Source organism: Cervus elaphus, chromosome 11 (assembly GCF_910594005.1).
Source record: "Cervus elaphus chromosome 11, mCerEla1.1, whole genome shotgun sequence".
NCBI lineage: Eukaryota > Metazoa > Chordata > Mammalia > Artiodactyla > Cervidae > Cervus > Cervus elaphus.
In genome coordinates this window covers 94177527-94203128 of record NC_057825.1, presented here as the reverse complement: position 1 = coordinate 94203128, position 25602 = coordinate 94177527, and the positions used below count along the sequence as shown (strand labels likewise).

Here is a 25602-nt window from a genome sequence, read left to right as displayed (position 1 = left end):
CCTTCTCCAGGGCATCTTCCTGACTCAGGGATCGAACCCAGGTCTCCTACATGGCAGGCAAATTCTTTTGTCTAAGCCACCAGGGAAACGCAACCACAGAAAAAGACTCAAAACTGAGCTCCAGAAAGTTATTTGCATAAATTATTGTTTGCTTGGGTGGGAAAAATGAAGTTTGCTGGGAAAGGGGCAGGAAAGAGATGTTGTTGTAACCATAGCAACATTTGTTGATCAACATTGTGAATTTCACTCAAAGAAACACAGTTAAAGAGATGCATATTCTGACTTATATAGAATCTCTTCTTTTCCCTACAAATATTTCAAACTTGAAAATTTGTCTTAGAAGATAACATTTTCATATGAGTTAGAAATGTTATAAGGCTAAAAGTGTAGAGGGAACATCTCTCTTGTGTATCTGTCCCCAGTTGCAACATGTGTACAGATATGCATGTACACACACTTATATCCTCCCCACAAAACCACCACACAGTCTGCAGGCCTTGCATCTTGCTTATTTTCCCTTGAAGATTGTTCTGTATATGTGCACAAAGAATTCCCTTGCTCTTTTGTAAAACTGTATAATATTCCATTCTATAGACACAGAACAATGCATTCAATAAGACCGTAGTGATGAATACTAGGTTATGCCTAACTTTTACTACAAATAATGCTGCAACAAATAAATGATTTTATGTGAGGAAACCTGTAGTGTAAAATTTTCCTAAGAGAAAATTTGCAGAGTCAAAACATATGTACATTTGTGATTGTAGTAAATAGTAGATAAATGGTCCCAGATTGCCTGCCAGTACAGTATATTTATACCAATGAAATAGATAGCATTTCTTATGTTTCCATTTTACCATCCCCTCTAACACTAAATCCTGACAGAGCCTTGCAACTGGACTCTGGATATTTGACCACATCATTAGCATCTCCTGTGAACTCGTGATGGAGCATGTCATTTCCCTTGACCTTGTTTGAGAAGACTTTCAACAGAGAGCCAGCTTGTGTGTGGTACTTGAGAAAAGTTATTTGATGTTGATAAGAATGATAAATGGCATTTTAATTTACCAAAAGAACAAATCAGAAATCTAGATTCTCACTTAAAATAATACTTCATAACAACAGTTTCTCTGGCTATCCTTTTCCAGGGCAGCTAATATAAATACTTTCCATACATCAGTTTTGTTTAAATAGTATTCAGTTGGCATTAGTTATGTATTTTTATAACCCTCTGTTTGCACTGGTTCCTGAGTAAGGAAAGCAGATTTGCATTTGATAAAATACTTCATCCTCTATTTCCTCTGTGCTTTCTGATACACAAAATGCATTAATAAAATGCAAATTGCCTGTTAAAAATAAGAATGGCTAGGGTCCCCCAAAAGTGATGTATCACGATCACATGGGTAGTCAGCACATCCCATGCTGTTATTCTGGCAGCCACAGACACCAAGATAATCTCACATGAGATGGTTTCTGACATATAGAGCAATTCACAGGAGCCTCCAAGTGAAATTTTACATCAGATCCTAATAACACATAGAATTGTGACAATGGTTTATTTGAGATCTCATGACTCAAGGCTGGGCTGCAGAGAAGGCAGTTATGCATTCAACGCCTTCCTTTCTGAAAGCTCGCCTTGTCGGAGTCAATGCTGGGCAAATGATCAACGTGCATATAACTTCATAGAACAAACAACATGTCAACATTGAGACAAATCTAAAATGAGAGCACTTACACGTGGGGAAATAAAACATGGGTATCTAATGTAAACAACCACCGGAAAAAAACAAAATCAAAATGAATGAATTCAGTTTAGAATTTTTAGCCATCACTCAGTCTAGGACACAAGCAGTCAGATCTCCTGCCACGGTAGGGCCGGTTGGTAGAAATTTCTTTCTATGACTCCTTCAAAGAGTGAAAACTGAATGAGAGAGATAAGCTAAATAGGACTCAGAATATCTGTGACTGAAGCAGAGCAGAAGAGAGAGGTCAGGAAAGGTATAGATAGGAGAGAAGTCACGATGGGAAAGAAGCAAAAAGAGATAGGAAATGCAGTGCTCGGGAAGAAAAAGGGAAAGATTGCCAAGGAAATACCCTAGGCTGGAGGATAGAAGGGAGGCCATAGAAAAAGTAGGAGTTTACATTTTAAAAGGTTTTTCTATAAAAGGGAAGCAGTCTGTATGTACCTGCACATAAATTAAATCATAAATTCCACAGAATTACAAGACGAGAAGATTCAAGAGATTTAAAGAAGAGAACTGAAGCTTTGTAGACCCATTAGCTTAAAAAACACCTTCATAACTGTTCTTTTTTTCCCCTCAATTAGATGAAATTGGAGGAATTCCCTGGTTGTCCAGTGGTTAGTACTTCACCTTCCAATGCACGTGGTCCGGGTTTGATCCCTGGTGGGAGAGCTAAGATCCCACACGCCTCGCAACCAAAGAAACAAAACATAAAATAGGAGCAAACTTGTAACAAATTCAATAAAGACTTTTAAAATGGTCCACATCGAAATAAATTCTAAAAAATTTTTTAAAAAAATGAAATCAAGGGAGTGACTTGGAGGGGGGATCGGGATGGGGAATGCATGTAACTCTATGGCTGATTCATATCAATGTGTGACAAAACCCACTGAAATGTGAAGTAATTAGCCTCCAACTAATAAAAAAAATTAAAAAATTAAAAAAAAATACACCTTATTTTTTGTAACTCTTCTGATGATGCAGCTAGGATGACTTCAATTAATTGTAAGAAGTCAAAAGTGGATGGTTGATAGTTTTCAATCATCTCGCTATGACCCAGAGAATGTGATCTATTCCAGCAACAAAGGGCTGTCAGTCAGGGTCCTGGCAGGAAATATATAGGGCACAAGCTGAATGAAGACATTTCCAAACCCACGGGAGGACCAAGGCAAGACACCAGGCAGACTGAAGCGTCTGGGGCTGGTCACAGCAGGGAGACAGTCCCACAACCAGGCCTTAGGGCAAGCTGGTGGCAGAGTCGTCTGAATCACACAAGAGAATTTATGACCTCCAGAGAGAAAACCGCGACTGTCAAATTCAGCCCAGCAGAAGGCAGAAGAGGACCAATGACCCAAGGCACCATCTTCCCTCCCTCTGATCTCTTCCCAGCTCTTTCCTCTGGAGGAAGCAAGTGGAACCAAAGGGCCAGGGAGCCATGAGTACAAACCCATAAGGGTTACTTCCCCGAGGTGAAAAGCAGGGTAGGGAAGTAGAGAGGGACTGCACAACCTAATGGCCATCTCCTAGCACCAGGGATAATAAACTTTTGGAGAAATATGTTGAAAGTCAAAGTTACTTGTCCTGGAATCATTTGCATTGTTTACAGAAGGAGTCAAACTCCCTAAGAGCAACTTAGACAGTGGAGATGTCTGCATTCACCCTTTGTCCCAGAAGACCCCCTATGTAATAGGATTGCTTCTTTGATCCCATTGTTCACAGTAAGCCAAGAAGAGGACAGTGCCGGTACCAACTCCCTACCTGCCACAGAGCTCTTGGTTCTGTTCTGCTCTGTGATTCCAAGTTAAACCTTCAAGCCATTGTATAAATTTTGTCAATATTTCCCCACATGGAGAGAGAGAGAGAGAGTGGGGATTAGTAGATACAAATCTTTTAGGCTTCCCTGGTGGCTCAGTGGTAAAGAATCTGCCTGAAATGCAGGAGATGCAGGTTCAATCCCGGGTTTGGGAGAAAGAAATGGCAACCCACTCCAGTATTCTTGCCTGGGGAATCCCACGGACGGAGGAGCCTGGTGGGCCAGAGTCCATGAAAGCCTTAAGAGCTGGACACGATTGAGCACGCACACACAGTTGCAGGTATACGCTTTGAAATGCTAACCTTGCAAACTCAAACCTAACAAATAACAACCAAAAGGGGCTGATCTTCAAGAAGGGATAAGGAAAGGTAAAACTCATCCATTTGAATGGGGATCAGAGGAGGGAGCAACTCAGTGGGGTTTGTGGTGCCAGGTCAGGTTCTATGGAGAAAGTAAGACTTGGGTTGAAAGAGTGAAGCTATTGATTCTGGATGCCCTCACAGCCTTACAGTTAGTAAATGAGCTATTAATAGGAAATTCTGCTAGTCCCTGACCCTCAGTTTTCCATGAGTGTCATCTTATCATATCTCCAATTTTATCTCCTCTAGAATCTAGCAGTGCTTGACACACAGTAGTCTTTTAACAAAGAACTTCTGTATGAATTCTTCTCTGCTTCTCTTCACTAAGACACCTGTGTAAGTCAAATATCACTTCATTACCGAATTAATTCCTTAGAGGGAAAGCATTAAAACTAGCAAGAAACTGAGAGTATAGACATTATTTTTGTAAAAAAATCTAAAGTACAGTTGATTTGCAATGTTGTGTTAGTTTCAGGTGTACAACGAAGTGATTAGTTATATATACACACACTCACACACACACATGTATGTATATCAGTATACTTTTTGTATTCTTTTTTGTTGCAGGTTAATATAAGATATTAAATATAGTCCCCCATACCATATAGTAGATCCTGACAATAGGAAACAAAACCACAAGAATGACTTGATTAGGTTGGAATTTTATTTAAATAAAAGTTAATATTAAATTCTGAGTACTTAAGTAGTTTTGTTTGAATGTTCTGCCAGTTTTTTCAGTTATTTCCTTTTATTTTTTAGGGGAGAAGGCTACATCTCACCTTCACAGACAAGGATTCCAGACGCTGAATCCTCCAGAACTAAACAGGATGTCCTGAAGGTACTTAAATAACAAAGAAGAAAATAGGAGTCAGAGAAACCAGAGGTTTTGGGGAGCAAGTGTGACCTGATTTTGGTAGGGGGATTAGGAAGGATTGGGATAATTAGAAAGCATTTTGGAAAGACTATCCAGCAAGAGGAGGTCTGCAAAGAAGCTTGTGGGAGGGAGTGAAGGCTGAGGCTGGGGGCAGGGAGCCCCATACGCGACTGCACAATTCGGTAATTTTCCTCGTGAACTCATGACACGATTTGTCACATGACTCCAGAATTCTGCTAGGTAATTCATCTTCATCTGCATTTCCCTGTGTGTCTGTTGAATAAATGAACAAATATATAAACGGTCATTGCCCACTTCAAATTAGTCATTGTAAGGTGGCCTGTATATACTTGATACACAATGTACAGTATATGTAAATAAATATTTGTATATAAATATTTTATTAAATATTATATTTATATTGTGTTATATTTATATCATCTATAATATAAATATTTATTTGTGTATAGCAACCCACTCCAGTACTCTTGCCTGGAAAATCCCATGGACAGAGAAGCCTGGTTGGCTACAGTCCATGGGGTCGCTAGGAGTCAGACACGACTGAGTGACTTCACTTTGACTTTTCACTTTCATGCATTGGAGAAGGAAATGGCAACCCACTCCAGTGTTCTTGCCTGGAGAATCCCAGGAATGGGGAAGCCTGGTGGGCTGCCGTCTATGGGGTCGCACAGAGTCAAACACGACTGAAGTGACTTAGCAGCAGCAGCAGCAGCATTTGTGTATACATATATATAAATTTATATATGCTACATATCAAATATAAAATATATATCAAATAAGTATCAATTTGGGCTTCCCTGGTGGCTCAGACGGTAAAGAATCTGCCTACAATGTGGGAGACCTGGGTTCAATCCCTGGCTTGGGAAGATCCCCTGTAGGAAGGCATGGCAATCCACTCCAGTATTCTTCTGGAGAATCCCCATGAGCAGAGAAGCCTGGTGGGCTACGGTCCATGGAGTCACAAAGAGTTTACACAACTGAGCGCCTAAGCACAATGTATCAATTCAGTTGTAAGGTAATCTGTATATGTTTGATATATAATATAAAATATTTGTATATAATATATATTAAATGTATATCAAATATACATAAATTTAGTTACAGGATACATATATATTTGATACATGCATACATGTCAAAATAGATATATGTTCTAAATATACAACTGTTGCATTATGCATTCTAAAATCCTTCAGATATTCTCAGCCATAAGTCATGTCTTTCAGCTTTTGAGGGTAGATTGGAAATTTGTAAAATGTTCGAGCCATTCATAATCAAATGCAATAAAGAGCAGATAAGCTGGATAATCTATATTTAGATCATTAAAAGGCAACCCTAGTAAAATGAGACAGGGGTCCTCGTGTGGTTTGAACATGACAAAATGTGTGACGTTAAAGATGCTCCTCAGGGTGAGGGGCCAAGAAAGACCAGGAGGAGCTGCCTGGCCTCAGTTGTAAAATCTTGACCATAATGGTGACCCCTCCCATCTGACAGTCTCCTAATTATGGAGACTTCCCTTGTTTCGACTACTTTGCATTTAAAACTCACTTAATCAAAACAGCAAACACAAAATCTGGACCAGAAAAATATGTTCCAATTGAATTCTACTTAGAAGATACAATGGAGGGACTCTTTTAAATACCTACTTTTGGATGTACAAAATAAATCTGCAAGTTAAATAGTTGGGTTCCTCACCTACATATTAGATATTTTCAGCTGAAAGAACTTCCAATATAAAGTTTTCCATCCTCCCCTTACAGTTCGTACTATTTTAAGGTCTGTGGTAATTCATTCTTGTGTGGTTAAATGTCATTCTCATTGGAAGGTGTCTATGTTTTTAATTTCACCTTCTTTCCTGGACGTGGGACTAGAGTATAAAAAACAATGACTACTTTGTTCAAGTATTTTTTAAATTTATTTTTCAGCCATTTAAAAAATACAATATTTTTTGTTAATGTCTGTTTGAGACAGGCGGTTGCGTATGAGTCTGTTATTTTTCCATTTTTCTGTGAATTTGGAGTATTTGACAATTATAAATAAAATTATTAGATATAATGCATTAAAATACATTTAAAACTCTTACAAAAGGAGCATGGACAACTTTTGCAAAAAGGAGAAAAAGGTACTAATGAATCTTTTCATCATGCCTGATACTTTAGGAAGTCAATTATGAGATCTATCCACAGAAAAAAAGATAAATATACAACCTATCTGTTATGTTGATTCACCTGGTCACAAAATTCTCAACCATTTATTTGCAGGTACAAATAAAACTAAATCTGGTCCATGTGAAGAATAAACAGAAAGGTTTTAATCCATATTTCTGGATTCTTTTCCCCCTTGAAGATCCACCTATGTAAATTAATGCTGCTTGAATAAAACAATATCCAAATTCACCAAATAATACAAACATCTCTTAGATATTAAGAAGCTGCATTCAGAGGGCAGTTGAACCTGTCTGGATCCTTTCATGAGAAAACTGATTTCCTTATTTACCCACGCCAATATTTTTTTGAGTCATTTGTCATTTACATAACACTGAGCAACCAGTACTGGGAATGTCCAAAACAACAAAAAAGCCTCTATAACAATTTTTGACACAGGGGACTTCATGGAGAAGCCCATATATTCATCAGCGGCAGATTCATGGCACTTTCTGTTTAGATGGCCATTTCCTTGTGGAGTCATGATGTTTTATTTGGCTAGTAACTACTTCAGGAACAGGAGAGCAGTTGTATTCATGAAGCCAACTATTGGAAGGAATTTCCTTGCTTATTTTTTTCCTCTGTGTGTGTGTGTTTGTGCTTGTACATGTGTGTGTTTTTCTTCAAGATCTTGGGTGCAAAAGCCACCTTATTTATTCTTGAGAAATTTGAAAACATGTCAGTTACCTAGCTTATGTTTATGATTCTTCTGTAGTCATTTCTCGCACATTGTTTTACTTTAAACTCAACAGATATATTTTAAACTGTTTGATTAACTGTTCTTACTGCATCAAATTTGTATTAATATTGCTATTTTTAGCCTAAGCCCTTTTTCAAAGACAAAAATGGAAGGTGGGGAAAAGGAAATCTAATCATCACTAACAACACAATTGTTTTAATGAAGTTTCATTTCCTAAGAAGCACTAGGTTATAGTCAATCTTAAGAGAGAACTGTGGTGTTGGAAAAGATTCTTGAGAGTCCCTTGGACTGCAAGGAGATCAAACCAGTCAATCCTAAAGGAAATCAATCCTGAATATTTATTGGAAAGACTAATGCTGAAGCTGAAGCTCCAATAATCTGGCCACCTGATGTGAAAAGCCGACTCACTGGAAAGGACCCTGATGCTGGGAAAAATTGAAGGCAGGAAGTGAAAGGGGATGACAGAGGTTGAGATGGTTGGATGGCATCACCGACTTAATGGATGTGAATTTGAGCAAGCTCTGGGAGATGGTGACAGACAGGGAAGCTTGGCATGCTGCAGTCCATGGGGTCACAAAGAGTCAGACAGGACTGAGCAGCCGAACAACAACAACAAAGAACTATCTGTTTTCACATTTAGTATCCTTTTTTTGGTCACCTCAGCAATCATAATATGAAGTTGATGTTTTATTGATAGTCTGCCTTTAATAGGTCTATCTTGCAAACAAACATTAAATTCTGGCCTTTGAAATCACTTTTTCTGTTACTGACTTTTACACTCTTATCTCTGAAGCTGTATTTAATTAAATCTATAGAAGAGAAAATGATAGTAATAAAAGTGAACAATTTGCTTTTTTTTGATATTTGATTCATTTTTATCCTCTCTTTCAAGAGAGAGGCAATATTTGGAATAGTCAGGCATATAAAACCATCTCATGATTTGGGTCTCTTTTAAGTGCATGGACAGATTAGCATGATTTGATTTATTTTGACAAGGGATGGTAAAATTTTTTTTAAGAACAACAGTCTGCTGGGAGTGTTTTAAGAGTCTTCAGTGCTACCAGTAGAATAAACCATGTCAGGTATTTCTTGGGACTGAAAGATGACCTTCAATCCTTTTTCTCCTTGTTTATCCTGATGTTTTTGAATAATCCTTAAGATAATTGAGAAGTTATTAACATTGCTAAATACAGTACACAAGAGTCACATTCACATTGAAAAGCTGGTTTGAAAGAATCACAAGGTAAAAAGTGACCTTGGTTTTCTTTCAATCCAAGTCACAGAGCATTTAAACTCTGCCAGAATAGTTTAACCTCATTCCTGAAGACTCTAATGCTGGGAAAGTTTGAGGGCAGGAAGGGGTGACAGAGGATGAGATGGTTGCATGGCATCATTCACTCAATGGACATGAGTTTGAGTAAACTCTGGAAGATAGTGAAGCACAGGGAAGCCTGGCGTGCTGCAGTCCATGAGGTCACAAAGAGTCAGACATGACTTAGCGACTGAACAACAACAACAAAAGATCGCTAGGAAATATAATTATTCAGTTTTCAAAAAAAAAAAACAAAAACCTACTTGAATGTGCCATACTTTTCCTCAAAGAGACAAAATGTCCAAATGAAACTTTAATTCATAAGTTGAATGTTCCTCTGCGACAATCTCATTTATAACATTCTGAGGTCTGTGTAGACAGCTGGATATGGCAGTTACACACCTGGCTTGCTGGGGTTCAGTTCTCTGAGTAAATACCCTTTTCATCACTAAGGTCAAAGTCATGCAGTATTTCCAGGTCTGATGTGTTATTCTCAGTTGTGTCTGACTCGTTGTTAGCCCTTGGACTGTAGCCCACCAGGCTCCTCTGTCCATGGGATTTCCCAGGCAAGAATACTGGAATGGGTTGCCATTTCCTCCTCCAGGGGATCTTCCCGACCCAGAGACCAAACCCACATCCCCTGTGTCTCCTGCATTGCAGGCAGTTTGTTTACCCACTGAGCCACCTGGGAAGCCCTTCCAGGACTGATAGACTTATGAACACTGGACAGTGGTAAGGAAATAGGCAGACAGATCATTCACAAGTTATCCACATGAATTACCAACCCATAAAGGGTGCCATTCATTTGAAAACCCATTTTTTACTTTGAGATACAATCATATTATCATGGGCAGTGATGGGGCTCTTGCATTTTTCACAGGAAAAATTACAGACTGGGACCTCCCTGGTGGTCCAGTGGTTAAGTCTTCTTCTTCCAATGCAGGGAGTGCAGATTCAATGCCTGTCAGGGGACTAAGATCCCACATGTCTCGTGGCCAGAAAACCAAAACTAAACAAAACACTCAGAAGCATTATTGTGACAAATTCAATAAACTTTTAAAAAACCGTCCACTTCAAAAAAATAAAATATAAAAATTTTAAAAAGAAAAAGCAAAGATTGAAAGTTGAGGCAAATGATGACATAACATTGAGTCCAATATTTTAAAACCTGTATTGTACCTGTCAAATTAGTTGACATGGTCACTAAATACAATTTCCTATAGGAAGTGATTATGAATTCGGATACCAAAAATCCATACTGATTCTTAAGAATCATTCAAGGTTTGTACTGTCCCTTCTCAAAAATATTAGAAGTACTTTGTATCTTGCATATTGCATGTGCGCTTATTTGTATTTGACTCTTTGTGATCCCATGGACTGTAGCTGGCCAGGCTCTTCTGTCCAAGGGATTTTCCAGGCAAGAATATTGGAGTGGGTTGCCATTTCCTTCTCCAGGAAAAGTACTTTAGTAATAATTAAAGCTATGTAGCAAGTAACCATATGAGAAGTCCAGTTCAGTTCAGTCTGTCAGTCATGTCTGACTCTTTGCGACCCCATGGAACGCAGCACGCCAGGCATCCCTGTCCATCACCAACTCCTGGAGTTTACCTAAACTCATGTCCATTGAGTCAGTGATGCCATCCAACCACCTCATCCTCTGTCATCCCCTTCTCCTCCTGCCTTCAATCTTTCCCAGCATCAGGGTCTCCTCGAATGAGTCAGCTCTTCGCATCAGGTGGCCAAAGCATTGGAGTTTCAGCTTCAACATCAGTCCTTCCAATGAACACTCAGGACCAATCTCCTTTAGGATGGACTGGTTGGATCTCCTTGCTGTCCAAGGGACTCTCAAGAGTCTTCTCCAACACCACAGTTCAAAAGCATCAATTGATTGGCGCTCAGCTTTCTTTATAGTCCAATTCTCACATCCATACATGACCACTGGAGAAACCATAGCCTTGACTAGATGGACCTATGTTAGCAAAGTAATGTCTCTGCTTTTTAATATGTTGTCTAGGTTGCTCATAGCTTTCCTTCCAAGGAGTAAGTGTCTTCTAATTTCATGGCTGCAGTCACCATCTGCAGTGATTTTGGAGCCCAAAAAATGTCAGCCACTGTTTCCCCATCTATTTGCCATGAAGTGATTGGACCAGATGCCATGATCTTAGTTTTCTGAATGTTGAGCTTTAAGCCAACTTTTCACTCTCCTCTTTCACTTTCATCAAGAGGACGAAAAGTTACTCAATATCATATGTTATTAGAGAGTTACAGATTAAAACACTAATGAGATACCATTATATTCATCACAGTGGCTAAAATCTACTGACAGCTTGAAATACTCACAGAATTGAAGCAATGGGAACTCTCATTCATCATGGTGGGAATTCAAAATGGTAAGAAGCCCCTTTGGAAGACAGTTTGGCTGTTTCTTATGAAAATAACCATGTGTTTACCATGTAATCCAGGAATGTGCTCATTGAAATCCACCCAAGGGAACTGAAAACTGTGCACATGGAAACCTGCACACATATCTATAGCAGCTTTATTTATAAAGAAGCAACCAAGATGTCCTTCAGGAGGTGAATGGATAAATGAATACCCATACCATGGGATATTAATTAGTGCTAAAAAGAAATGAGCTATGAAGTCGCAAAAAGAAATGGAAGAACCACAGAAGCCAGTCTAAAAAACCTACATCCTGTATGATTCCAACTGCGTGACATTCTAGAAAAGGTGAAAGTATGGAAATAGTAAATAGATCAGTGGTAGCCAAGGGGAGAGGGGGAGGGAGTGATGAATGGGGGGCACAGTGAAACTATTTTAAGGCAATGAAACTGTTTTGTATGATACTATAATGGTGGCCACATGTCATTACACATTTATCAAAACCTGTAGATCAGTATAACACAAAAAATAAGCCCTAATGCAATCTACAGATTTTAACTAGTAATAAATAGTGTATTAATACTGGCTCATCAATTGTAACAACTGTGTCACACCAATGCAAAATGATAATAATGGATGCTGAGGTAAGATAGAAGGTTATAGGAACTCTGTACCTTCTGCTCATTTTTCCTGTAATCATGGAACTGCTCTGAAATAATGAAGCTTATTCATTAAAACTGGTAAAGTACATATTGAAGAAAATGAAAAAATATTGCAAAAATCTTATCTTTGAACCAGTTATTTACAAGACAAAAATCGTCTAATGCATTTTTATATTGTGTCCGCATTTTTCTTAGTGGAGTTGAGTTGAAGGATTTTCTGAACAGGCACTCAGGGGGCACAGTGGTAAAGAATCTACCCAGCAATGCAAGAGAAACAAGAGATGTAGTTTCAATCCCTGGGTTGGGAAGATCCCCGGAGTAGGAAATGGCAACCCACTCCATATTCTTGCCTGGAGAATCCCATGGACAGAGGAATCTGGTGGGCCACAGGCTACAGGGTTGCAAAGAGTCAGACACGACTGAGCAACTAAGTACGCACAGCACAACATCCTTCACAAATAGAGTCGACTGAAAAGAATGACTCGGTGTCTCCTTAATGATAGATTTCTGGAAAGATTGGCCAATCCAGCTTCTCAAGAGATTCAGTCTTCCCCATGAACTGCGTTATTTCTTGGCCAACAAAAATAATTAATTCTACATTACTAAAGCTTCACGTTTCAGTGGTGAACATTCCAATCTAAGGTGGTGAAGAAATTACTAAATAAGTAATAGTGTTAGGATGCATAAGTTCATTACTCATTTTTAAAATATAAGTTCTACCCATTAAACGTTCTTTATACAAATAAAGGAAGATGGAAAATTATATAAAACTTGAGAAATGCGGGTTCCTTCCACCTTGATAACTGCACAGACTATCCAGAGATTATATGCATTGGGGAACATTGATAATTTTAATCCATTGAGGTCTGACCTTCCAATGAGGGGCAAAAACAAACCATTAGAAACTTTGAGCTGTGTTATAAGCATTTTTGTGTCAAATGTTTTCACATACCTATTGAAAACATTTCAGAGCAATAATTTTCTGGGCATGGCAGTTGCTGAAGTAACAGGAAGTCATCTGATTTTCTATAATCACCAGAAAAATTCAAAGATTTCTGGCAAAAGATTGCAACTAATTCTGATTAAAGGAGTTAATCAAAGAGTAAATTTTAGAAAACACCGAGAGTACAGGGGTTCACTGTGAGCATTCATTTGCCTATTTCATTGTTTTATTCATTTCACAAATATGTACTGAAAATGTTCCTCACTCAGTCATGTCCAACTCTTTGAGACCCTATGGACTGTAACCCACCAGGCTCCTCTGTCCATGGGATTTCCCAGTCAAGAATACTGGAGTGGGTAAGCCATTCCCTTCCCAGGGGATCTTACTGACCCAAGCATTGAACCTGTGTCTCCTAATTGAAGGCAGATTCTTTACCATCTGAGCTACCAGGGAAGCCTAGTAGTAGGTACCAGGTACTGTTCTAGAAAATTGCTAGACATTTGTGAAGAAATACGAATCTGCATTTTTTATCTTGATTCTAGTTTCTGAAGTTTTGTGCTAGAGTAGTTTAGGGTGGAATTAAACCCAGTATATATACTTTAGCCACCTGATTCAAAGACCCAACTCATTGGAAAAGACCTGGCTGCTTGGAAAGATTGAAAGCAAAAGGAGAAGGGGGCAGTAGAGGATGAGACGGTTAGAAATCATCACTGATTCAATGGGTATGCATTTGAGTGAACTCCTGGGGATAATGGTGGACAGGGGAGCCTGGCAAGCTGCAGTCCATGGGGTTGCAAAGAGTCAGACACGACTGAGCAACTGAACAGCAAATATATATATATATACACATATATAGGTATATATATACCTATAGATGTATTTAGACTTGATAAACAAGATCTAATTTTTTAAGATATCCCTGCCTTTTGAGAAAATCCAACATAGAGTCTTCTGTGAAAGTCTAAGAACAAAAGGAAGGAAAAAGGAAGTAAAAATTTTTAAAAAGAGAAAGACTAAATCAGGATTCAATCAACTCAAGGAATTATGAATGTGTGAGAAACTTTATTTTTAAATATTTGTAACACTGGAAATGCATTAATCTAGGGAAGGCCTAGTCTATGTTAGGCATTGTACTAGGTCTCAAGAATAAAATAGTGAGCAAAAGATACATAGTCTCAACCCCTGAGGGGCTGGCAGTCTACATGGAAGCAGGAGCTCATCACATGAAAACACCCATCTATCATTAGGAATTGCAAAGCATGTTATTAAAGATGTCAAGGGGGCCGCTCAGGAAAGACTTTCCGGCAGAAATGACATTTGGACTCAATGCAGGAGACCTGGGTTGGATCTCTGGGTCAGGAAGCTCTCCTGGAGAAGGGAACGACAACCCACTCCAGTATTCTTGTCTGAAGAATCCCGTGCTTCATGAGGAGCCTGGCAGGCTAAAGTCCAGGGGGTTACAGAGGGTTGGACACCACTGAGCAACTAAAACTCACTTTCTCAGAAGGAGAGAAGTTGACACATTTTTAAAAGGCTTTCTGTTTCCATATTTTTGGTTGTACTGGATCTTCATTGCTGCAAGCAGGGGCTACTCTCTAGTTGTGGTGCACTAACTTCTTATTGCAATGGCTTTTCTTGTTGGACTTCCCTGGTGGTCCAGTGGTGAGGAGTCCCTCTGCCAGTGCAGGGGACATGGGTTCACTCCCTGGTCCGGGAAGATTCCACATGCCACAGGGCTGCATGCACCACTAACTAAGCCCATGCACCACAACCACCAAGCCCCAGCTTAGAGCCCAGGCTCCACAACAAGAAGAATTAAATGTTACAACATTTTAATCAAAAGGAACCCTGACATAAAGTAACATATATTCCAGCAGAAGTGTAACTGGAGGGAATCCCCTGGATGCTCTGATGGTTAGGACTCTGAACTCTCACTGCTAAGGGCTGGGTTCAATCCCAGGTAGGGGAACTAAGATCCCACAATATACATGATGTGGCCCAAAGGAAAAAAAAAAAAAGTGAAAAAAAGTGCAATTGGAGTGCTAAAGTGAATGAGAGGAATGGGTGCAAAAAGTAAAGCCTGTATTCAGAATACATCTTGAAAATGATGATATTTAATAGCTGTGTAGCACGGACATGTATGAATAAGCTGTCTTCTACACAAGATTTCATTTTTTATTTTCCTATTACCTGGAAAATAATGAACATTTCTGTTGACCTTTCGCCCATGGATTTGGCATTTACCTTGCTATTGCGAAGTCGCTTCAGTCGTGTCCAACTCTTTGAAGCTTTATGGACTGTAACCCGCCAGTCTCCTCCGTCAGTAGGATTTTCCAGGCAAGAATATTGGAGTGGGTTGCCATTTCCTTCTCCAGGGAATCTTTCTGACTCAGGGATAGAATTGAGGTCTCTTACGTCTGTATTCTCAGTCACTTCAATCATGTCCAACTGTGTGAGCCTATGGATTGTAGCCTGCCAGGTCCCTCTGTCCGTGGGATTCTCAAAGGCAAGAATACTGGAGTGGGTTGGCATGCCCTCCTCCCGGGGATCTTCCCAGCCCAGGGGTTGAACCCGCGGCATCTCCTGAGGCTTCTGCATTGCAGGCGGATTCCTTACCACTGAGCCAACTGGGAAGCCCTGTGCGTTGGCAGGCATGTTCTTTACCACCAGGGCCACCTGGGGCTTGTTCCTTGGTGATATCTAATTTTCTCACAAGAGGCTCACAATTCTAGATTGATAGCAAAGAAATGTTGGTTGTCAGAACAAGCCATCTTATCAAGGCATCTGCTTGCTGTTTGGGTGACAGTAGCAGAATTGTCACTTTATTGATACTTAACAATTGAAATTTTAGTTCCAAAAAAGGTACAATGTGCACACAACAATCTTTTGGATACATATACTTGCACATAAAGAAAAATGGGAGATTACAGCTTGAGAAAGGGGCTGATCATTCCGGGTGGTTTTTGCTAGCATAAGGAAACTGATTCTGTCCCTATGGTGCCCTTCAAAGAGTTGGAGCAGAGAGCAGAATAGGAAATGAAGTGAGTTCAGTGACCCTCGCTGGCCTGAGCCACAGGAGCCAGTAAACACAGGATTTCCACTCTATTCATAGCCTGCTTTGTAGTGGCCTTTTGCTATCTTTGTACAAGCGAGACTTTCCCCCTAAAAAAATAATAAATATATTGATATGGACACATGCAATGGCTTTCTTGTATACCACCACGTTATTTTGAATTATTGCCACAAGGATTGAGGAGCAGTGTACGGTTTTAAAAACAAATTTGAAGTAGAGTGCAGACAAGTCATGTGATTTGGAGGAGGGGGGAGGTTATTAGTAATAAAACTGCACTTTCTTCACCTAGCTCTCCTTGAAGAATGATATAAAATGCAGCTTTCACCCAAGCCTATAATTTTCAGTGTAATGGAGCTGCTCCTTTGTCACATATCAGAAACAGTGCTCAAGGAAAGAGATTATGAGCGCAGCCATATCATGATGTCGTACAAGAGAGGCTAGCCCTTGTCACCTGGATTGGTTTTCATATCAGCCTGGAAACTTCTTTACCAATACTGATAAAAGGTTTAAATGACATTTGTGTCCTTCCCTAAAATGATATGTGTATGAACATATTATACACTGGACTATAAGCGTAGAAAATCACATCTAAGTACCAAAGTGCCAGTGATCAAGCATCATATCCTTGTAAAGATTGTTTTGCTTTGTTTTTCTATAACCAGAGATTTCTAGATCTTCAAAAAGAACTCCCAGGTTTTGGAGCTATTCCTCCTTAGGCAGAAATACATGCGTAGTTTTATTCAGTTTTACTAGTATTAGACATGAGATTGACTTTCAAAAACTTTCCTTAGAGATGAAGAAAGAGCTCAAATTAAATTAATACATGGAGATTAAAGAAAAAGGCTGAAGACCCAGCCATTACAAAACATTTGAGTAAATGAGCATGCAGTGTTCTGACTTTTTAAAAATTTTTACATTTTTAATTTCATCTTCAAAAATGTAGTTCAAAGACTCAAGACTTAGCGCCAAGAAAATACTACAAATAGAGCCTAGGATTCCTGATTTTGGCCATGACAGAGTAGCAAATATTGAAATAACCTCTCTTTATAAGCAACCCTAACACTGGACAAAGTTTTTAAAACAACCATTTTCAGAATTGATGCTTTCAAACCGTGGTGCTGGAGAAGACTCTTGAGAGTCCCTTGGACTGTGAGATCAAACCAGTCAGTCAATCCTAAAGGAAATCAACCCTGAATATTTTTTGGAAGAATTGATGCTGAAAATGAAGCTCCAGTACTTTGGGCACCTTATGTGAAGAGCCAACTTATTGGAAAAGACCCTGGTGCTGGGAAAGATTGAAGGCAGGAGAAGAAGGGGGCAGCAGAGGATGGCATCACCAACTCAATGGACAGGAATTTGAACAAACCCCAGAAGACAGTGAAGAACAGAAGAGCCTGGCTTGCTGAAGTTCATGAGGTCTCAAAGAGTTGGACCTGACTTAGTGACTAAACAGCAAAATGACAGCTTCTTACAAAATAAGATGTATTTTTATCATACAGTCCAACAGTAACACTCTTTGATACTTACCCAAATGAAGATAGAGCTAAACCATGCCTGGATTCTTGACACCTGGAAATTGTGAGATAATAAATGAGTGTTTTTAAAGCCACTGCATTTGTGGAAACTTACTGTACTGTGAGAGAAAAACTAATAGAAAGTCAGACCTAAAGATTACTGAAAGCTGCTATTTATATAAAGTTCTGGATCAGGCAACATGGATTATGGGGGAAGGTTAAGAACACTGGATGCCTCTGCTAGGGAAATGAATTGACTGAGAAGAGGCCTGAGGGAACTTTTCAGGGTGATGGAGATATTGAAACAATACACTTAAGATCTGTGTGTTTCACAGTCTGTAAATACATCTCAAAAGTCAGACTTGTGTTTCTATGCACCTCACTTCAACAATGCCCCTGCTCTCTGGTATTCCTCAATGCAGGCTCATCTGAAGCCCTCCAGCCTACCTCACCCAAATCATTTCTAGTCATTCACGTGAGTACAGGTTGGCGGGTTTACCAAATCAATTTTCACATCAAGATTATTTTTAATCTAAGACAAAATGTAGGTAGTGAGCTGTCTCTTGAGACATCTGGAAATTTATGTTTTACAAACCATGTAAGGGACGTCCCTAGTGGTGCAGCAGATAAGACTCTGAGCTCCCAATGCAGGGGGCCCAGGTTTGATCCCTGGTCAGGGAACTAGATCCCACATGCCACAACTAAGACTCAGCACAGCCAAATAAATAAATATTAAAAAATAAAAACCACACAACAGATGAGCTGTGTGACCCCAAAACATATTTTACAATCTTATACCAAAGTCAGTAAACTGTGGCCATGAAGATGAAAGTGACCTGTTTATAGCGATGTCATGTACATGTGATAAATAAATATCACGTGGGATAGTATATTGTGGAACACATTTTCCTGTAAGATGACTACTTCAAATATTGGTTTAAAATAAGCATCTGAAATGTTTAGGATCCCTCTAGCCTTTGCATGTTGTGAACTTCTAGAGAGGATTATGGCTGGCAGGAATAAAATCCTCTCTTATAACCCTATTGTCATTGTTGTTGTTCAGTTGCTAAGTCATGTCTGACTCTTCTACTCTCATGGACTATAGCCCTCCAGGCTCCTCTCACCGTGGAATTTCTCAGGCGAGAATGGGAGTGGGTTGCCATTTCCTCCTCCAGGGTATCTTCCCAACCCCAAGGATGGAACCCGCGTCTCCTGTGTCTCCTGTACGGCAGGTGGATTCCTTACTGCTGGGCCACCTTGGGAAGCCCCTATCAATTATCATCATAATTATTATTCTTAATTATATAATTATTAATTTTATATAAAAATTATATAAAAATATAATTATATAATTAATAATTATTAATTATTCTGCCTCCCACACTTCCTAATGGTGTGAATTGGACAAGTTATCTAGTCTTTAGAGACACACCTTCCATCCCTAAGACAGGTATAACAATAGTACACATTTCAGTGTTGTCTTGAAAATTAAATTAAATGAGATAAAAATATAGGCACAGTAGGGTCCATAGCAGGCACTTTGTAATAAGAGTTCTTTTCTTTCTTCTGTCTCTTCCTCTCCTCCCCACCTCTACACCATTTCTGTACTCATATGTAAATGTTAAAAATTATCAATTATTTGGATTCAAATTTGATGTACATTTCATTCTTAACTATTAAATGAAATGCTAGGGAAAAAAAAAAGAACACTCTTTTCTTGGGGGTCCAGTAACTAATTTCTAAAAGTTAATCCTTTACATAAATGAGGAGGATTTCTCTTTTTCTCTGTTGAGAAGTCTTATTTATTTTTTGACGTTATAGATGATATTGACATATGGCAGGACTTTGCTATAGGAGTTTGGCCTGTGGAAAGTCACATTAAATTCCTTGACACAGAATTCTTATGTATAGGATCTATTATTTTGATAAGGACAAGTCTCATATCGGACAACATAATACTCAAGAAGGAATCCTGAAAGTAAATGCTTCGGAAGGGAATCAATGCAGCTGTAATTCTGCAGAATAGCTGGTCAGAGTAGGAGTTCTTGAAAACAATGGGGTTATTTAAATTCCACCTTGAAAACTGAGTGACAGTTTGCCTTGGGAACTATTGTGTTTCAAATTCTGTCTCAGGACAGGCCCTGCCTTCCCACAGGCCACTGAAAAGCCTTTTATTTTGTCATCCTCTTCTAAAAGCTCATTCAAAACCTTCCCAACAAACCAGGATTTTCTGCCATCAAAAACAAAAGCTATTTTTTTTTTAAGAAAAGAAAATATTACCTCCTTCAAATTAAGCTTCATGACACTGAGAATTCTAATAAATTCTTGGCAGATTTCAGAGACTACACAATTTGAAAACTTAAAAAATTTATCTTGTATCTAATGGTTTTCATTTCCTTTTCTTTGCCTTTTGTACTGTCCAGTTATTCTACAGAAAAACTAGATAATACTGTAAGGGTAAGCACACCTGTTTAATAAAATCAAGCACCTCAGAGTGAAACTTGACGGAGAATCTATGTTTAAGAGCCACCCACTTAAATTGAATTTTCTAAATAATCATAAAATTTTTAGAATAATTACATTTTGGAAGGTACTCTCAGAAATTACCTCCCTAACAAACCTCTAATTGTTTAGAAAGAGTATTGTATAGTATATAAACGTAAATACACATACACACAAAGTCTGTAAGGCGCTACTTACTATTTTCATTAAAAACTGTTTCCATATTCAAGAGGTACAACTTCTGAGAACCAGGACCAGCTCTAAAATTAACATTAAGAACTTAAGAGTGATTGTATTTTGCAAATCAACCCAAAAATACTCTTTCCCAAAGTCACCTCCAAGAAGAAATGTGAAGCACACAGACCTTCAACAAGATTCTGGTTTACTGCCCAGACTGGAGGAGGAGCCTCCTCCACACACACACAGTGAAAATACAAAAATAAGGACCAATTTGCTGAAAAGAAAATGCTTATTTAAAGAAAGTAAACTAAAATAGGTATAAGTGACTATTTCTTGAACAGTTCCTAAAACAACATCTCAATTAGGAATTTTTAATTAAAGGCATTGTTATTTTAAAAATATTCTGCCTTCTATGCTTTTATTTTGAAGTATAAATAAGTATACTTAAAGAATAGTTGATTTATTGAAGTATAATTGATTTATATTATATTAGTTTCAAGTGTACAGCATAGAGATTCAGAATTTTGATAGATTATACCACATTAAATATTATTATGAAATAATGGCTGAAATCCCCAGAGCTGAATAGTACATCCTTGTTGCTTATGCAGTTTATACATAATTTGTATCTCGTAATCTATTAACCACTGTCTTACCCCTCCCCCCTGCTCTCCTGCCATGGGTAACCACTAGTTTGCTTTCTATATATGTAGAAGTCTGTTTCTGTTTTGCTATACACATTCATTTATCTTATTTTCAGTTTAGTTCAATCACTCAGTCGTGTATGACTTTTTGCGACCCATAGACTTCAGCACACCAGGCTACTCCATCCATCACCAACTCCCGGAACATATTCAAACTCATGTCCATCGAGTTGGTGATGCAATCCAACCATCTCATCCTCTGTCACCCCCTTCTCCTCCCACCTTCAATCTTTCCCAGCATCAGGGTCTTTTCCAGTGAGTCGGCTCTTCGAATCAAGTGGCCAAAGTATTGGAGTTTCAGCTTCAGCATCAGTCCTTCCAATGACTATTCAGGACTGATTTCCTTTAGGATGGATTGGTTGGATCTCCTTGCAGTCCAAGGGACTCTCAAGAGTATCTCCAAAAAAAAAAAAAAAAAAGAATCTCTCCAACACCACAGTTCAGAAGCATCAATTCTTCAGTGTTCAGCTTTCTTTATAGTCCAACTCTCACATCCATATGTGACTATTGGAAAAACCATAGCTTTGACTAGATGGACCTTTGCTGGCAAAGTAATGTCTCTGCTTTTTAATATGCTGTTTAGGTTGATCATGGGGATCTCAAGGCAAGAATACTGAAGTGGTTTGCCATTTCCTTCTCCAGTGCATTTTGTCAGACCTCTCCACCATGACCCATCCGGGGTGGCCCTACACGGCACGGCTTAGTTTCATTGAGTTAGACAAGGCTGTGGTCCATGTGATTAGATTGGTTAGTTTTCTGTGATTGTGGTTTCAGTCAGTCTGCCCTCTAATGCCCTCTCTCAGCACCTACCATCTTACTGTGGTTTCTCTTACCTTGGACATAGGGTATCTATTCATGGCTGCTCCAGCAAAGGGCAGCCGCTGATCCTTGGACGTGGGGTATCTCCTCACCGCTGCTAGCCACTCCAGCACTGCAAAAAGCAAAGTAGAAAGGGAAAGATATACCCATTTGAATGCAGAGTTCCAAGGAATAGCAAGGAGAGATAAGAAAGCCTTCCTCAGCAATCAGTGCAAAGAAATAGAGGAAAACAATAGAATGGGAAAGGCTAGAGATCTCTTCAAGAAAATTAGAAATATGAAGGGAACATTTCATGCATACATGGGCACAATAAAGGACAGAAATGGTAGGGACCAAACAGAAGCAGAAGATATTAAGAAGAGGTGGCAAGAATACACAGAAGAACTGTACAAAAAAGATCTTCATGACCCAGATAATCACGATGGTGTGATCACTCACCTAGAGCCAGACATCCTGGAAAGTGAAGTCAAGTGGGCCTTAGGAAGTATCACTATGAACAAAGCTAAGGGAGGTGATGAAATTCCAGTTGAGCTATTTCAAATCCTAAAAGATGATGCTGTGAAAGTGCTACACTCAATATGTCAGCAAATTTGGAAATCTCAGCAGTGCCCATAGGACAGGAAAAGGTCAGTTTTCATTCCAATCCCAAAGAAAGGCAATCCGAAAGAATGCTCAAGCTACCACAAAATTGCACTCGTCTCACACACTAGTAAAGTAATGCTCAAAATTCTGCAAGCCAGGCTTCAGCAATACGTGAACCATGAACTTCCAGATGTTCAAGCTATTTTTAGAAAAGGTAGAGGAACCAGAGATCAAATTGCCAACATCCACTGGGTCATTGAAAAAGCAAGAGAGTTCCAGAGAAATGTCTATTTCTGCTTTATTGACTACGCCAAAGCCTTTGATTGTGTGGATCACAATAAACTGTGGAAAATTCTGAAAGAGATGAGAATACCAGACCAACTGACTTGCCTCTGGAGAAACCTGTATGCAGGTTAGGAAGCAAAAGTTAGAACTTGACATGGAACAACAGACTGGTTCCAAATAGGGAAAGGAGTAGGTCAAGGCTGTATATTGTCACCCTGCTTATTTAATTTATATGCAGAGTACATCATGAGAAACGCTGGGCTGGAGGAAGCACAAGCTGGAATCAAGATTACTGGGAGAAATATCAATAACCTCAGATATGCAGATGACACCACCCTTATGGCAGAAAGTGAAGAAGAACTAAAGAGCCTCTTGATGAGAGTGAAAAAGTTGGCTTAAAGCTCAACATTCAGAAAACTAAGATCATGGTATCTGGTCCCATCACTTCATGGCAAATAGATGGGGAAACAGTGGAAACAGTGGCTGACTTTATATTTTGGGCCTCCAAAATCACTGAAGATGGTGACTGCAGCCATGAAATTAAAAGATGCTTACTCCTTGGTAGGAAAGTTATGACCAACCTAGATAGCGTATTAAAAAGCAGAGACATTACTTCGCCAACAAAGGTCCCTCTGGTCAAGGCTATGGTTTTTCCACTGGTCATGTATGGATGTGAGAGTTGGACTATAAAGAAAGCTGAGCACCGAAGAATTGATGCTTTTGAACTGTGGTGTTGGAGAAGACTCTTGACAGTCCCTTGGACAGCAAGGAGATCCAACCAGTCCATCCTAAAGGAGATCAGTCCTGGGTGTTCATTAGAAGGACTGATGCTGAAGCTGAAACTCCAACACTTCGGCCACCTGATGGGATGAGCTGACTCATTTGAAAAGGCCCTGATGCTGGAAAAGATTGAGGGCAGGAGAAGAAGGGGACAACAGAGGATAAAATGGTTGGATGGCATCACTGACTCAATGGACATGGGTTTGGGTAGACTCCGGCAGTTGGTGATGGACAGGGAGGCCTGGCGTGCTGCGGTTCATGGGGTCGCAAAGAGTCAGACACGACTGAGAGACTGAACTGAACTGAACTTCTTGGGGATGGTCTTGATCACTGCCTTCTGTACAGTGTCACGAACCTCCATCCATAGTTCTTCAGGCACTCTGTCTATCAAATCTAATCCCTTGAATCTATTTTTTACTTCCACTGTATAATAGATAGGGATTTGATTTAGGTCATACCTGGATGGTCCAGTGGTTTTCCCTACTTTCTTCAATTTAAGTCTGAATTTGGCAATAAGGAATTCATGATTTGAGTCACAGTCAGCTCCTGGTCTTTTTTTGCTGACTGTATAGAGCTTCTCCATCTCTGGCTGAAAAGAATATAATCAATCTGATTTCAATATTGACCATCTGGTGATGTCCATGTGTAGAGTCTTCTCTTGCGTTGTTGGAAGCAGATGTTTGCTATGACTAGTGTGTTCTCTTGGCAAAACTGTGTTAGCCTTTGACCGGCTTTTTTTTTTTTTTTTGTACTCCAAGGCCAAATTTGCCTGTTACTCCAGATATCTCTTGACTTCCTACTTTTGCATTCCAGTCCCCTATAATGAAAAGGACATCTATTTTGGGTGTTAGTTCTAGAAGGTCTTGTAGGACTTCATAGAGTGGTTCAACTTCAGCTTCTTCAACATTACTGGTCAGGGCATAGACTTGGATTACTGTGATATTGAATAGTTTGCCTTGGAAACGAACAGAGATCATTATGTTGTTTTTGAGATTGCATCCAAGTACTGCATTTTGGACTCTTTTGTTGACTATGATGGCTACTCCATTTCTTAATTTTAGATTCCACATATAAATGATATCAGACAGTATTTGTTTTTCTCCATTTGACTTATTTCACTAAGCATAATATTCTCTAGGCCTACCCATGTTGCTACAAATGGTAGAATTTTGTTCTTTTTATGGCTGAATAATATTCCAGTATATGTATATAATATTATACATGTAGTATACATACATATATATATTCACTATGTATATAGCCCATCTTCTTTATATATTCCTCTGCTGATGGACACACTTGGGTTATAGGGCCTTCCCTGGTTGCTCAACGTAAAGAATTCACCTGCAACACAAGACATAGAGAAGATGCAGTTTCACTTCCTAAGTTGAGAAGATCCCCTGGAGTAGCAAATGGCAACCCACTTCATTATTCTTGCTTGGAAAACTCCATGAACAGAGAAACCTGGAATGCCACAGTCTGTGGGGCTGGATCTGAAAGAGTCAGACACAGCTGAGTGACTGAGCGTGCATGCACACATGCCATGTACTGGCTACTATAAATAGTGCCACTGTAAACATTGGAGTCCATCTATCTTTCTTTCCAAATTAGCACTTTCTTTTATCCCGGTGTACACTCAGGACTCAAAATGCTGGATTATATGGTAGCTCTCTTTTTAATTTTTTGAGGATCCCCCTTACTGTTTTCCATAGTAACTGCACAAATTTACCTTCCTACCAACAGTGTACAAGTGTTCTCTTTCACCACATCCTTGCCAATATTTATTTGTAGACTTTTTGGTGATAGCTTTTCTGACAAGTGTGAGGTGATATCTCATTGGTATTTAAAGGCATTGCTATGAAGTCCTGGGGGCTTCCTCTGGTGGTTCAGATGGTAAAGAATCCACCTGCAATGCAGGATACCAGGGTTCAATCCCTATGTTGGGAAAATCCTCTGGAGAGAGGCATGGCTACTCACTCCAGTATTCTTGCCTGGAAAATCCCATGGACAGAGAAGCCTGGCAGGCTACAGTCCATGGGGTAGCAAAGAGTGGGACACGACTGAACGTCTAAGCATGCATGCATGTATGAAGTCTGAACAAGACAAGATTATCCACTGTTACCAGTACTCTTTAACAAAACTGTGAAAGAG

The 25602-nt window shown here is 39.3% G+C and overlaps 1 long non-coding RNA gene across 1 annotated transcript; it reads right to left on the bottom strand.

The window, feature by feature from the left end:
* Positions 1–4592: 4592 nt before the first annotated feature.
* LOC122703660 lies at positions 4593–20427 on the bottom strand. Its single transcript, XR_006343555.1, has 3 exons — positions 20300–20427; positions 17613–17654; positions 4593–5061 (listed from the first exon to the last, which is right to left on the bottom strand). It is a non-coding gene; the product is annotated as an uncharacterized LOC122703660 (long non-coding RNA).
* Positions 20428–25602: the final 5175 nt, after the last annotated feature.